The sequence below is a fragment of the Bubalus kerabau genome, chromosome 12 (assembly GCF_029407905.1).
Source record: "Bubalus kerabau isolate K-KA32 ecotype Philippines breed swamp buffalo chromosome 12, PCC_UOA_SB_1v2, whole genome shotgun sequence".
Taxonomy (NCBI): Eukaryota; Metazoa; Chordata; class Mammalia; order Artiodactyla; family Bovidae; genus Bubalus; species Bubalus kerabau.
Genome location: NC_073635.1, coordinates 8904526 through 8921745, shown reverse-complemented (window position 1 = coordinate 8921745; position 17220 = coordinate 8904526).

Sequence of the window (17220 nt, the reverse complement as noted above, 5' to 3'; positions counted from 1 at the left end):
AGAGGATTGCAAAGTCTAATTACATTCCTGTTTAGAATGTTTCAGGATTGAAAATTAAATTTAGCCTAGATTAAAGTGGCTTTCCCAGATAAATGATATCACTTATCTCCAGTTACTGGTAATGTTTGTGTTTACTATTTAAACTTTTGTAAACTGGGACTTGGAGAAGGCAATGGCAACCCACTCCAGTATTCTTGCCTGGAAAATCCCATGGGTGGAGGAGCCTGGTAGGCTGCAGTCCATGGGGTCGCTAAGAGTAGAAAACCACTGACTGACTTCACCTTCACTTTTCACTTTCATGCATTGGAGAAGGAAATGGCAACCCACTCCAGTGTTCTTGCCTGGAGAATCCCAGGGGTGGGGGAGCCTGGTGGGCTGCTGTCTATGGGGTCGCACAGAGTCGGACACGACTGAAGTGACTTTGCAGCAGCAGCAGCAAACTGGGACTATTACAGACACTGTGAGATATTGCATACCAAAGCAAGATACATAGGTACATGTGATGGCTTTTTTAACAACGCAGTGAAAACACAAATATTGGGTTTATATGAACTTCATTTGGTTGTTTCTTTTGGAATTTAACTTATTACAAGTTCTTTCTCTGAAAGTGAATGTTGTCCTAAAGCATTTTTACATCTCTGTCAATTTCAATCCCATCCACTTTCTTATGACCCCTAATTTGTATATAGTCAATATAATGACCACAAGGTTCTCCTGAATTTCTTTGCCTGAGCACCTATTTTATGAAGGCTTAAGCAGACCAGAGAGATAAAGTCCCATAGCTATGCAGTGTTAAAGCCAGGACTGAGGCACCTATTTCTGACTCTGAGCTCTCCTAACTGACAACCCTTGGGAAGGCAGCAGAAAATTCTATAGCAGATATCAACTCTCTCAGACTACAGGGACTGCTATGTTTTTTTCATCGGCCTCACTTTTTATTTTCGTTCTCCAGAATGGATCCTTTAATTTGACTTTGACTAGACCTACACATTTTCTGTTATGATATAATGGATTAAGAGATTTTATGCTTTACACTATTAAATGTACTTGCTTGAATTTAAGTTTTTAGAGAAATCTGTTGTTCAAGTAGTGCATGGCCAAGTGAAAGAATAAATTATCTTCTCTAATTTACATAATTTCTACTCAGCATTTCATATGAAACAGCTGCCTAATTCATTGTCCTGATGAAATAATATTTTACCAAAAAGAAAGTGAAAGTGAAGACTCAGTTGTGTTAGACTCAGTTGTGTCTAACTCTTTGCAAACACAGGGACTGTAGCCTACCCCGATCCTCCTTCCATGGGATTTTCCAGTTAAGCATACTGGAGTGGGTTGCCATTTCTTTCTCCAGGGGATCTTCCCAACCCAGGGATTAAACTCAGGTCTCCCGAATTGCACGCAGACCCTTTACCTTCTGAGCCACCAGGGAAACCAAATGGTATTTACAAGTCAGTCAATCAGTTCAGGCACTCTGTTGTGTCTGACTCTTTGAAACCCAAGGACTGCAGCACACTGGCTTCCCTGTCCATCACCAACACCAGGAGCTTGCTCAAACTCATGTCCATGGAGTCAGTGCTGCCATCCAAACATCTCATCCTCTGTCGTCCCCTTCTCTTGCCTTAAATCTTTCACAGCATCATGGTCTTTTCCAATGAATCACTTCTGTGCATCAGATGGTCAAAGTATTGGAGTTTCAGCTTCACCAACAGTCGTTTCAATGAATATTCAGGACTGATTTCTTTTAAGATGGATGAGTTGGATCTCCTTGCTATCCAAGGGACTCTCAAGAGTCTTTTCCAACACTACAGTTCAAAAGCATCAATTCTTCAGTGCTCATCTTTCTTTAGAGTACAATACTGACATGCATACATGACTACTGGAAAAACCATAGCTTGGACTAGATGGAAATTTGTTGGCAAAATAATGTCTCTGCTTTTTAACATGTTCTCTAGGTTGATCATAGATTTTCTTGCAAAGAGAAAGTATTTTTTAATTTCATGGCTGCAGGCAACATTTGCAGTAATTTTGGAGTCACAAAAAATAGTCTGTCACTGTTTCCATTGTTTCCCCATCTATTTGCCATGAAGTGATGGGACTGGAATACCAGACCATCTGACCTGCCTCTTGAGAAAGCTATATGCAGGTCAGGAAGCAAAAATTAGAACTGGACATGGAACAACAGACTGGTTCCAAATAGGAAAAGGAGTACATCACGGCTGTATATTTTCACCCTGCTTATTTAACTTATATGCAGAGTACATCATGAGAAATGCTGGACTGGAAGAAGCACAAGCTGGAATTAAGATTTCCGGGACAAATATCAATAACCTCAGATATGCAGATGATACCACCCTTTTGGCAGAAAGTGAAGAAGAACTAAAGAGCCTCTTGATGAAAGTGAAAGAGGAGAGTGAAAAAGTTGGCTTAAAGCTCAACATTCAGAAAACGAAGATCATGGCATCTGGTCCCATCACTTCATGGCAAATAGATGGGGAAACAGTGGGAACAGTGTCAGACTTTATTTTTGGGGGACTCCAAAATCACTGAAGATGGTGATTGCACCCATGAAATTAAAAGATGCTTACTCCTTGGAAGGATAGCATATTAAAAAGCAGAAACATTACTTTGCCAACAAAGGTCTTTCTAGGCAAGGCTATGGTTTTTCCAGTGGTCATGTATGGATGTAAGAGTTGGACTGTGAAGAAAGCTGAGTGCTGAAGAACTGATGCTTTTGAACTGTGGTGTTGGAGAAGACTCTTGAGAGTCCCTTGGACTGCAAGGAGGTCCAACCAATCCATTCTAAAGGAGATCAGTCCTGGGTATTCTTTGGAAGGACTGATGCTGAAGCTGAAACTCCAATACTCTGGCCACCTCATGCAAAGTGTTGACATTGGAAAAGAGTCTGATGCTGGGAGGGATTGGGGGAAGGAGGAAAACGGGATGACAGAGGATGAGATGGCTGGATGGCATCACCGACTCTATGGACATGAGTTTGAGTGAACTCCTGGAGGTGGTGATGGACAGGGAGGCCTGGAATGCTGTGATTCATGGGGTTGCAAAGAGTCTGACACCATTGAATTACTGAACTGAACTGAACTGATGGGACTGGATGCCATGATCTTTGTTTTCTAAATGTTGAGTTTTAAGCCAAATTTTTCACTCTCCTCATTCACTTTCATCAAGAGGCTCTCATTCTTTTTTGCTTTCTGCCATAAGGGTGGTATCATGTGCGAATCTGAGGACATTGATGTTTCTCCCAGCAATCTTGATTCCAGCTTGTGTTTTATCCAGCCCTGCATTTCTCATGATGTACTCTGCATATAAGTTAATAAGCAGGGTGACAATATGTAGCCTTGACATACTCCTTTCCCAATTTGTAACCAGTATGTTGTCCCATGTCCAGTTCCAACTGTTGCTTCCTGACCTGCATACAGACTTTTCAGAGGAAGGTCAGGTGGTCTGGTATTCCAATAACTTAAAGAATTTTCCATCATGTCTTGTGATTCAGACAGTCAAAGGCTTTGGGATAGTCAATAAAGCAGAAATAGATGATTTTCTGGAATTCTCTTGCTTTATTGATGATGCAAGAGATGTTGGTAATTTGATCTCAGGTTCCTCTGCCTTTTCTAAATCCAGCTTGAACATCTGGAAGTTCTCAGTTCATGTACTGTTGAAGCCTGGCTTGGAGAATTTTGACCATTACTTTGCTAGCATGTGAGATGAGTGGAATTGTGTGGTAGTTTGCACATTCTTTGGTATTGCCTTTCTTTGAGATTGGAATGAAAACTGACCTTTTCCAGTCCTGTGGCCACTGCTGAGTTTTCCAAATTTGCTGGCATATTGAGTGCAGCATTTTCACAGCATCATATTTGAGGATTTGAAATAGCTCAAATGGAATTCCATCACCTCCAATAGCTTTGTTCATAGTGATGCTTCCTAAAGGCCCTTTGACTTCATTTCCAGGATGTCTGGCTCTAGGTGAGTGATCACACCACCGTGGTTATCTGAGTCTTGGAGATTTTTTTTGCATAGTTCTTCTGTGTATTTTTACCACCTCTTCTTAATGTCTTCTGATTCTGTTGCTGCTGCTGCAAAGTCGCTTCAGTCGTGTCCGACTCTGTGCGACCCCATAGACGGCAGCCCACCGGGCTCTCCCATTGCTGGGATTCTATTAGGTCCATACAATTACTGTACTTTATTGTGCCCATCTTTGAATGCAATTTTCCATTGGTATCTCTAATTTTCTTGAAGAGATCTCTAGTCTTCACCATTTTATTGTTTTGCTCTATTTCTTTGCATTGATCCCCAAGGAAGGCTTTCTTATCTATCCTTAATATTCTTTGCAACTCTGCATTCAGATGGGTATATCTTTCCTTTTTTTTTTTTTTTTTGGCTTTTGCTTCTCTTCTTTTCTCAGCTATTTATAAATCCTCCTCAGACAACCAGTTTTCCTTTTTACATTTCTTTTCTCTGGGTTTGTCTTGATCACTGCCTCCTGTACAATATCATGAACTGTCAAGAATCCACAGTTCTTCAAGCACTATATCAGACCTAATCCCTTGAATATATTTGCCACTTCCACCGTATAATCATAAGAGGTTTGATTAGGTCATACCTGAATGGTCCAGTGGTTTTCCCCTTTCTTCAATTTAAGTCTGAATTTTACAATAAGGATGTAACTTTATTACATGAAAATAGCAGAATATAAGGACATGTGCTCATTTTCTCCTACAAGAACTCCAAATTTACAATTCACTCTTGAACAATTATTGACATGAAAATGTTGGATCCCACCAAAAAAAAATATACCCCATTTCCAAGGGCAAAGGAGAAGCTCCAGAAAGATGGTGGGGAGGGCAAAATCATATTTAGAATAAAACCCTATACCCGCAGAGATGCCCAGAGGTCTTAAACAAAATCCTGTGTGCACCAGGAGAACTACCCAGAGAGTGAGCCAGACCTGCCTTCAAGTGCATGAGTGTCTCCTGCAGAGGTACAGGTCAGCAGTGGCCTGCCACAGTGGCAGGGGCTCTGGAAGCAGCGGTCCTGGGTGTGGCATAATCCCTGTTGGAGGAGGTCACCGTTAACCCCACCATAGAGCTTCCAAGTATATGACCCACAGACTGCAAAACTATTAAACCAAAGAAAATATCACACTGTTAAGAAAGTTCTAAAAAAAGAAAAGAAAAGAAAAGAAAGTTTTAGGACCCACAGCAGATTTCCAAACCTGGGGATCTGGCAAAGGGACTGAGAACCCCCAGGCAATTCGAATTTGGAGGACAGTGGGATTTGATTATGGAACTTACACAGAACTGGGGAAACAGACTCTTGGAGGGCACAAACAAAACCTTGAGTGCACCAGGACCGAGAAAAAAAGAGCAGTGACCCCAAAAGAGACAGACCCAGACTTACCTTGAGTATCCAGGAGTCTCTGGCAAAGGCGTGGATTGGCCGTGGCTTGCTGTCGGCTCAGGGGCACTAAGTGCAACAGTGTGCGGACTGGAACTTTTGAAGGAGGTCACCATTATCTTCACTACCTCCACCATATTTTGGTCTCAGGTCAAACAATAGGGAGGCAGCACAGTGCCGCCCATCAACAGAAATTTGGGTTAAAGATTTACTGAGCATGGCCCCACATATCAGAACATGACCCAGTTTCTCCCACAGTCAGTCTCTCCTATCAGGAAATGTCCATAAGTCCCTTATCCTAAACCCTTATATAGAATGAAAACCACAATCACAGAAAACTAACCAAACTGATCACATAGACCATGGCCTTGTCTAATTCAATGAAACTATGAGCCCTGCCATGTAGGGCCACCCAAGCTGGACGAGTCATGGTGGAGAGTTCTGACAAAGCGTGGTCCACTGGAGAAGGCAAAAGCAAAACCACTGCAGTATTCTTGCATTGAGAACTCAATATACAGTATAAAAAGGCAGAAAGATATCAAACTGAAAGATAAACTTCCCAGGCCAGTAGGTGCCCAATACATTACTGGAAAAGAGTGGAGAAATAGCTCTAGAACGAATGAAGAGATGGAGCCAAAGCAAAAAAACAAAAACAAAAACAAAAACGAAAAACAAACAAACAAAAAACAACCAATTGTGGTGTGACTGTCAATGGAAGTAAAGTTCAATGCTATAAGGAACAATATTGTATAGGAACTTGGAATGTTTGGTCCATGAATCACGGTAAATTGGAAGTGGTCTAACAGGAGATGGCAAGGGTGAACAAAGACATTTTAGGAATCAGCAAACTAAATGGACTGGAATGGGTGAATTTTTATTTCAGGTGACCATTAGATCTACTACTCTGGGCAAGAATCCCTTAGAAGAAACGGATTAGCCATCACAATAACAAAAGGGTCTGAAATGCAGTACTTGGTTCAGTTCAGTTCAATTCAGTTCATTCACTCAGTCATGTCCGACTCTTTGCAACCCCATGAATCGCAGCATGCCAGGCCTCGCTGTCCATCACCAACTCCTGGAGTTCACTCAAACTCATGTCCATCGAGTCGGTGATGCCATCCTGCCATCTCTTTCTCTGTTGTCCCCTTCCTCTCCTGCCTGCAATCCCTCCCAGCATCAGAGTCTTTTCCAATGAGTCAACTCTTCGCATGAGATGGCCAAAGTATTGGAGTATCAACTTCAGCATCAGTCCTTCCAATGAACACCCAGGACTGGTCTCCTTTAGGATGGACTGGTTGGATATACTTGCAGTGCAAGGGACTTGCAAGAGTCTTCTCCAACACCACAGTTTAAAAGCATCAATTCTTCGGTGCTCAGCTTTCACACAATCCAACTCTCACATCCATACGTGACCACTGGAAAAACCATAGCCTTGACTAGAAAGACCTTTGTTGCAAAGTAATGTCTCTGCTTTTGAATATGCTATCTAGGTTGGTCATAAAAATTTCATGAGTGAAATCACCATCTGCAGTGATTTTGGAACTCAAAAAAAGATAAAGACTGACACAGTTTCTACTGTTTCCCTGTCTACTTCCCATGAAGTGATGGGAATGAATGCCATGATCATAGTTTCCTGAATGTTGAGTTTTAAGCCAACTTTTTCACTCTCCTCTTTCACTTTCATCAAGAGGCTTTTAGTTTCTCTTCACTTTCTGCCATAAGGGTAGTGTCATCTGCATATCTGAGGTTATTGATATTTGTCTCGGCAATCTTGATTCCAGTTTGTGTTTCTTCCATCCCAGCATTTGTCATGATGTACTCTGCATAGAAGTTAAATAAGCAGGGTGACAATATACAGCCTTGACACTCTCCTTTTCCTATTTGGAACCAGTCTGTTGTTCCATGTCCAGTTCTAACTCTTGCTTCCTGACCTGCATATAGTTTTCTCAAGAGGCAGGTAGGTGGTCTGGTATTCCAATCTCTTTCAGAATTTGCCACAGTTTATTGTGATCCACACAGTCAAAGGCTTTGGCATAGTCAATAAAGCAGAAATAGATGTTTTTCTGGAACTCTCTTGCTTTTTCAATGATCCAGTGGATGTTGGCAATTTGATCTCTGGTTCCTCTGCCTTTTCTAAAACCAGCTTGAACATCTGGAAGTTCATGGTTCACATATTGCTGAAGCCTGGCTTGGAGAATTTTGAGCATTACTTTACTAGCATGGGAGATGAGTGCAATTGTGTGGTAGTTTGAGCATTCTTTGGCATTGCCTTTCTTTGGGATTGGAATGAAAACTGACCTTTTCCAGTCCTGTGGCCACTGCTGAGTTTTCCAATTTGCTGGCATATTGAGTGCAGTACTTTCACAGCATCATGTTTGAGGAATTGGAATAGCTGAACTGGAAATCCATCACCTCCACTATCTTTATTCATAGTGATGCTTTCTAAGGCCCACTTGACTTCACATTCCAGGATGTCTGGCTCTAGGTCAGTGATGACACCATCATGATTATCTGGGTCATGTAGATCTTTTTTGTACAGTTCTTCTGTGTATTCTTGACACCTCTTCTTAATATCTTCTGCTTCTGTTAGGTCCATAACATTTCTGTCCTTTATCTAGCCCATTTTTGTATGAGATGTTTCCTTGGTTTCTCTTATTTTCTTGAAGAGATCACTAGTCTTTCCCCTTCTGTTGTTTTTCTCTATTTCTTTGCATTGATCGCTGAGGAAGGCTTTCTTATTTCTCCTTGTTATCCTTTGGAACTTTGCATTCAGATGCTTATATCTTTCCTTTTCTCCTTTGCTTTTCACTTCTCTTCTTTTCACAGCTATTTGTAAGGCCTCCCTAGACAGCCATTTTGCTTTTTACATTTCTTTTCCGTGGGGATGGTCTTGATCCCTGTCTCCTGTACAATGTCATGTACCTCCATCCATAGTTCATCAGGCACTCTGTCTATCAGATCTAGTTCTTAAATCTATTTGTCACTTTCACTGTATAATCATATGGGATTTGATTTAGGTCATAACTGAATGGTTTAGTGGTTTTCCCTAGTTTATTCAATTTAAGTCTGAATTTGGCAATAAGGAGTTCATGATCTGAGCCACAGTCATCTCCAAGTCTTGTTTTTGCTGACTGTATAGAGCTTCTCCATCTTTGGCTGCAAAGAATATAATCAATCTGATTTCGCTGTTGACCTCTGGTGATGTCCATGTGTAGTGTCTTCTCTTGTGTTGTTGGAAGAGGGTGTTTGCTATGACTAGTGAGTTCTCTTGGCAAATCTCTATTAGCCTTTGCCCTGCTTCATTCCATACTCCAAGGCCAAATTTGCCTGCTACTCCAGGCATTTCTTGACTTCCTACTTTTGCATTCCAGTCTCCTATAATGAAAAGGACATCTTTTTGAGTATTAGTTCTAAAAGGTCTTGTATGTCTTCATAAACCTTTCAATGTCAGCTTCTTCAGTGTTACTGGTTGGGCATAGGCTTGGATTACTGTGATATTGAATGGTTTGCCTTGGAAATGAACAAAGATCATTTTGCCATTTTTGAGATTGCATCCAAGTACTGCATTTCGGACTCTTTTGTTGACCATGATGGCTACTCCATTTCTTCTGAGGGATTCCTGCTCACAGTAGTAGATATAATGGTCATTTGAGTTAAATTCACCCATTCCAGTCCATTTTAGTTCACTGATCCCCAGAATGTCAACATTCACTCTTGCCATCTCCTGTTTGACCACTTCCAATTTGCCTTGATTCATGGACCTAACATTCCAGGTTCCTATACAATGTTGCTCTTGGCAGCATCGGACTTTGCTTCTATCTCCAATCACATCTACAACTGGGTATTTTTTTATTATTTTTTTTTTTTTTGGCTCCATCCCTTCATTCTTTCTGGAGTTATTTGTCCACTGATCTCCAGTAGCATATTGGGCACCTACCGACCTGGGGAGTTCCTCTTTCAGTATCCTATCATTTTGCCTTTTCATACTGTTCATGGGGTTCTCAAGGCAAGAATACTGAAGTGGTTTGCTATTCCCTTCTGCATTGGACCATGTTCTGTCAGATCTCTTCACCATGACCGGTCCATCTTGGGTGGCCCCACATGGCATGGCTTAGTTTTGTAGAGTTAGACCAGGCTGTGATCCGTGTGATCAGATTGGCTAGTTTTCTGTGATTATGGTTTCAATGTGTCTGCCCTTTGATAACCTCTCATAACACCTACCATCTTACTTGGGTTTCTCTTACCTTGAACGTGGGGTATCTCTTCACAGCTGCTCCAAAAAAGCACAGCCTCTGCTGCTTACCTTGGGCGAGTTGCCCCTCCTGACCTTTTACGTGGATTAGCTCCTCTCGGCCGCCGCTCCTTGGACATGGAGTTGCTCCTCTTGGCCTCTGCTGCTGACCTCCAGTGTGTGGTAGCTCCCCTCGGCCCCCGTCCCTGACCTCGGGCGTGGGGTTGCTCCTCTCCGTTGCTGCTGCTGCTGATCTCCAGTGTGGGGTATCTCCTCTCAGCCACAGCCCCTGACCTCCAGTGTGTGGTAGCTCCCCTCGGCCCCCATCCCTGACCTCAGACGTGGAGTTGCTCCTCTCGGCCACCGCTGCTGACCTCCAGTGTGGTGTAGCTCCCCTCAGCCTCAGTCCCTGACCTCCAGTGTGTGGTAGCTTCCCTCGGCCGCCGCCCTGACCTTGGATGTGGGGTAGCTCCTCTCGGCCACTCCTGGCTGCGCCGTCACAGCCTGGTGCTCTCAGTACTTGGATGCAATCTCAAAAACAACAGAATGATCTCTGTTCATTTCCAAGGCAAATCATTCAATATCACAGTAATCCAAGACTATGCCCCAACCGGTAATGCTGAAGAAGCTTAAGTTGAACAGTTCTATGAAGACCTACAAGACCTTCTAGAACTAACACTCAAAAAAGATATTCTTTCATTTCAAGGGGCTGGAATGTAGAAGTAGGAAGTCAAAAGATACCTGGAGTAAACAGGCAAGCTTGGCCTTGAAGTACAAAATGAAGCAGGGCAAAATTTAACAGAATTTTGCCAAGAGAACACACTGGTCATAGTAAATATCCTCTTCCACCAACACAGGAGAAGATTCTACACATGGACATCACCAGTTGTTCAATATCAAAATTAAGTTGAATATATTCTTTGCAGTCAAAATGTAGAAGTTCTGTACAGTCAACAAAAACAAGACTGGGAGCTGACTGTGGCTCATATCATGAATTTCTTATTGCAAAATTCAGACTTAAATTGAATTTAATTTAAGACTTAAATTTCCCTACATTCTTAAATTGAAGAATGTAGGGAAATCCACTAGACCATTCAGGTATTTGTAAAATGTTAATTTAATACTCAGATTTATGTTGAACAATTCTGGACACTGCACTAAATGCTGTAATGGTTCTAAGTTTAACCTCCTTTGTATAGAAGATTAAAAAAAAGTCTTAATAAAGCATCTATCTTGTACCTTTGAGTTCATTTGTTATATTCCAAATAATATGCAATATTTAATTATGTAGTGCAATAAGATAAATTCTCTCCTTCTTAAACTCCCAAAGTGTTTTGTACTGATTTTGTAATAACCACCATTTGTCTGATAGTCTCTGAATGTCTGTTTCTTAAAATAAAGGTAAACATGAATTATTCCTTTATATCCAATGAAGTATCAGATAATGCTAGGCATATTATTGCTTTTCAATTAACATTTCTTTAGTTGCACTGATTGATATAAAGGTATTTTTTATATTGTTAAATATTGCTTAGAAATTCTTACATTTGGGGTATAAGCTGCATCATTACTTTGGTTCCTGACATTTAAAATAGAGTAACATCTGCTCATCTGACATATAAGACCCTAACAAATAAAAAAGACTTTCACCAATAGAAAAGGGAAAAAAAAGTCCTGCAAGGAGTATCATATAGATATTGCTAATTTATAGAATCGTGATTTCTAAGAAAGGCTTCCCTGGTGGCTCATATGGTAAAGAATCCTCCTGCAATGTTGGAGACCTGGGTTCGATCCTTGGGTTGGGAAGATCCCCTGAAGGAGGGCGTGCCAACCCACTCCAGTATTCTTGCCTGGAGAATCCCCATGGACAGAGGTGCCTGGAGGGCTACAGTCCATGGGGTCGCAAAGAGTTGGTCACAACTGGGCAACTCAGCAGAGCACAGCACACTAGCAAACAAAGACGGCACTTTCTAATAAGCCAGTGTACTATCTCTTTGAGTAATAGATGTCTTCGCTATGTCATGTGCAATTGTAGAAATAAAATATTAAAAATACAGATAAGTTTTTTACATATAAACTCAATTTAAAAGCTTGAGTTCTAGCTGCTTATTAGTAAAACAAATAATTGTAACACTTTACTGACCTTAAGTTGTATTATTTAATCAGTAATTATGGGTGGGTGTTATTCATTACAATATAATAGGAAAAAGCTCGGTTTACGTGTATAATATTAAATAAAGGAGGTAACCTAGGAATGAAAGATCATAGAGATTCAAGCACAGATTATTTTTGGAATTTATTTCTGATTTTCTACATAAAAAATACCAAAGTACAGGCTACAAATCACATCTCAAGTAATCCATCACTCACATCATCATCTGCCCTCCTTCTCTAGAGTATAAAATAATAATATTTTTATTTAATAACTATATAAATTAAGTATTGACCACAGAAAACAAGTTGAGTTACATAAATAAAATCAGAAGCAAGATAACAGCTTGCGCATTGCTTTAGGCTACTGACAACTGGCATTTGATGTGATGGATAATGACATACACTTTATGATCTCTTTTCCTCTTCCACAGTATCTATGTTAAAAAAATACAAATTATTACAAATGGTTTTGTCCAATGTAAAATGATTCAAAGAATTTTGATAAAATTTAGATTTTAATTATAAACAGATGATCCCTAACAGTTACCACAGGAGCTGATATAATTGATACTTTATATTCCAACATCTGTTCTTGCCCAGGTGTTCTCTAGGAAGCTCAAAATTTTAGTGAGAAACTCTCCTTGCAAAACTGATTTTCCACAAATTTTGATATTTCTGGACTAACCAGTAGAGTGTAACACCCATCTGCTTTATTACACTCTATCTGCTGATACACAAGAGCCAGTGAGCGTACTGATAATATTTAATGTACTCTTGCATCTGGAGAGTTAAACACACTACAGTCACTGCTAGACATCACATACCAGTGGGTAAGACCACTCTGTGACCTTGATCAATCTGCTTAGCATCTCTGTACTTCAGTTCTCTTATTTATTTAAAATTAAATGCAAAAAGAAAAAAAAAAATACTTGATTATCATGCCATCTAAAGCAATGTTTAACAGCACAATCACTCCTCCACCCAAAGCCTAGGTTTTACATCTCCCATCCTGCTACTCACGAATTGCATAATCTTGGATAATTTATTGTCACCCAAAATCTGATTTTCATGATGAGGTAATTATGAAGATTAACGGAGTCCATGCTTATAAAGCAGTTAGGATGCTCCCTCCCTCATAGTATGTACTCAATAAATGAGCAGAGCTGACATCTGTAGAATCAACAAAAGCATCAGGTATAATCTTGACTGCAGTAAATGTAAGGTATTGGTATTCCTTTTTCCTATTTCATAATTCTGCTGTATTTAAGAATAGAACTACTTTCCTCTTCGTTTGACAGATAATGAAAGCAGGGAGCAAAATTATGAAACCAAATTGATTTCTGTCACTTTTTATCTCATTTTCTTTAGATGAAAAATGAAAAAAAAATATTGTAACTAAATTTTTTTATGAAGATTACATGGGTTTATTTAAAGTTTGTAGCAAAGACCTTGGTATCATTCAGGATTCAATAAATGCTAGCTGTTATTATTACTGGTATTATTATTGACATTATGCACTGATATTTCTGGAAGACTTTGCAAATATAATATATTATTAGTAAGAAAACAAAAACAGAGCCTAATCATTTGTACCTACACACAATCTTTCATATCTGTTTGCCGATCATTCCATATAAAGTATTCCTCTGAGTCTCCTCCAACTATAGCCTAACAGCTGAGGAGTTCTTCCAGGCTTCCTTCAGATGCTTCATAGCAAAATAGCTGTAAGAAAAAGTAACATTTCTCCTGATACACTGGCTCTTCTTGCAATATATATCTTTCATGTAGGCATGATAATCTGAGTGAAGGAAACAGAAGATAGAAGAGGACAGAAAACTCCATTATGCTGCATTATGAATATTATTTTTAACCTTGTTATCATGATTATCATCACTATTTTATCCGTTTTTCTAAATCAGTTAAATGTCGGTCTATACCTGGGACCTGTTTCCTCTGTCTCATTTCTCCCATTGAGGATCTCATTCTGTCTCATAGATATAAATATTATCTATATGCCAATGAATCCAAAATTGTAGCATTTTCTTAGACATTTTAACTTCATGCCAAAATGGAAGGTTATATCTATTAAGTATCTTTGTACTTAGCAACGGAAACTCATATTTGAAAAGCAGATGTACTTTGGCTGACTTTTCTCTTGGAAGCCTAATAATCTCAAAAGCTGAAACATAATATGTCCAGAACAGATTTCTGAAATCTTACACTATTGCTAACACCTTCCACTCATGGTTTTATATCCAAGCATTAAAGTAGTAACTCTGAAAGTCACTCATGATTCTCTTCTTCACTTAACACTCCACATAACCAAAAATTTACCAACATAGTTTTTGATCAATTTTTTAAAACATTTTACTGTACAATTACTGCTTCCCTTGTGGCCCATCAGCCTGCAATGCAGGAGACCCGGTTTAAACCCCTAGGTGAGGAAGACTTCCTGGAGAAGGAAATGGCAATTTACTCCAGTATTCTTACCTGGAGAATTCAGTGGACAGAGGAGACTGGTGGGTCACAGCCCATGGGGTTGCAAAGAGTTGGGCACAGCTGAGCGATTGACACTGCTACTTTTATAGTACAAGCTGCTGTCATGTTTCTTGCACTAATCCAAAGACTTCCTAACTTGTCTCCTTTTCTTTCCCACAGCAGCCCTAGTAATTCTGTAAAAACAAGTCAATCTACACTCTTCTGCTTAATTCCCTCTATTTAATTACCATCTCACTTATAATAAAATGTAAATGTTAACCAAGATCTACAAGATACCATATGATCTGTACCCTAAATACTAGATCTCTAGGGCAGGAAGATCCCCTGGAGAAGGGCATGGTGACCCAGTCCAGTATTTTAATAGAGAATTCCATGGACAGAGGAGCCTTGAGGGCTACAGTTCATAGGGTTGCAAAGAGTCAGACATGACTTAATAGTTGGTTAACAATGTTGTGTTAGTTTCAGTTGTACAGCAAAGTGATTCAGTTATACCTAAATATGTAGTTATTATCTTTTAAATCCCTTTCCCACTTAGGTTGTTATGGAATATAGAGCAGAGCTGCTGGTGCTATGCAGTTTGTCCTTTTTGGTTACCTATTTTAAACACAGTGATATCTACACGTCAATTCCAAATTCTCAGTATTTTTGTCTGTTGTCTGTTTAGCCTCTATGTTCTCCCAATAGAATAAAAACTCCATGATGAAATATTTTTCTTTTTTTTGCTAAATTCTGTATAATAATTGCTAGAATAATTGTTGAAATATTATACATGCTTAATAAATATTTTATTAAGATAATACAATTTTATTAAATAATATAATTTTAATTTATACTTTATAAACATAATATAGTTTAAATATAATTATAAATAATTATAATATAAATTATTATAATATCATATATTATAAATTTTAATATAACATATAATTTTATTTTAATATTATAAATATGAATTTTATAATATAAAATTTATATTATAAAATTTTATAATAAAATTTTTAATTTATAATTTATTATCTTATACTTTATACTTATAAGATAATATAATTTTATTAAATTTTATTAAACAAAATAATTTTATTAAAATAGTAATAAATATTTTATTTAATTAAAGTCTGCCACTTTTATTTTGTCAACCATCAGCATTGAACTACACTGAAGCTCTATGGTCCTGGGAAACAGACAGTAAAGGAGTCCTCTCACTTTTTCATGTTCTGTGAAACAGTGGATGCAAAGAACCATTCTTCCCTGTAGGACTTACAAACTCAGGGATGCCTTTCTGTTTATCAATGAAAAGATCAGACATAGACCCTTCTTATTTCTTGCCTCATAATGATCTCTGAATTCTTTGTCTCCACTAATCAATTGGAAGAAAATGCCCATCCGACTGACTTGCTTCTATCTTTCCACAGACTCTTGAACTTTGACCCACCCTCAGCCTGTGCCATGCTAAGTTTCTTTACAACCTGTCACTAAACAAGCTTTCCTTAATGGCTCCATCCAGAGGATACCTCAGGGTAAAACATTCTAAGATCTACTGTCCTATTACACCATCTCTACTCTTTTGTTCTGCTTCTGGACATGCTATCCCATTTCCTCACTCAATTTTCTTTCTGGTTTTGTTTACTCCTTTACTTAGATCTGTTTTTTATTTATTTATTTATTTTTTATTCTTCCCTATAAAATAAAAATCCCTTTTCAACCTGATTTTGGAGGCACTTGCAGATATCAGAATCAAGATGTAATTCCTTTGAACAAAGTCTCTCCTTAACTAAATCCAATTTTTTTATTGAAATGTAGTTGCTTTACAATTGTTGTGTTAGTTTCTGCTTTATGATGAAGTAAACCAAATTTATGTATACATATATCCTCTTTTTTTTTTTTTTTTTTGACACGGAATGCCATCATTTCATGACTAGGCCACTCTGCACATGACTCTAGAATTCATTCTACACACATTCATTTAATGTGTGTAAATTAACATACCTTTTCCAAAGTAACATATATTAAGTCATGTAATTCCCCTGTTGAAAACTGTCCAATGAGTTCCACTGAACCCAAATCTTTCAGATGCTACATAAAGTTCTAAATCATTCCTTCTAGCTCTCTTATCTATCTTACAGAGTTCTTCCTCCTCTCTCATCCTTCTGTGATAATGGTTTATTAATCCTTGTGGAAATGTTTGAAGACATAGTCACATTCAGATCAGATCAGTCACTCAGTCATGTCCCACTCTTTGCGAAACCATAAATCGCAGCACGTCAGGCCTCCCTGTTCATCACCAACTCCCGGACTTCACTCAGACTCACATCCATCGAGTCACTGATGGCATCCAGTCATCTCATCCTCTGTCATCCCCTTCTCCTTCTGCCCCCAATCCCTCCCAGCTTCAGAGCCTTTTCCAATGAGTAAACCCTTTGCATGAGGTGGCCAAAGTACTGGAGTTTCAGCGTTAGCATCATTCCTTCCAAAGAAATCCCAGGGCTGATCTCCTTCAGAATGGACTGGTTGGATCTCCTTGCAGTCCAAGGGACTCTCAAGAGTCTTCTTCAACACCACAGTTCAAAAGCATCCATTCTTCAGCACTCAGCCTTCTTCACAGTTCAACTCTCGTATCCATATATGACCACAGGAAAAACCATAGCCTTGACTAGACGGACTTTGTTGGCAAAGTAATGTCTCTGCTTTTGACTATGCTATCTAGGTTGGTCATAACTTTCCTTCCAAAGAGCAAGCGTCTTTTAATTTTATGGCTGCAGTCACCAACTGCAGTGATTTTGGAGCCCAGAAAAATAAAGTCTGACACTGTTTCCCCATCTATTTCCCATGAAGTGGTGGGACCAGATGCCATGATCTTCGTTTTCTGAATGTTGAGCTTTAAGCCAACTGTTTCACTCTTCAGTTTCACTTTCATCAAGAAGCTTTTT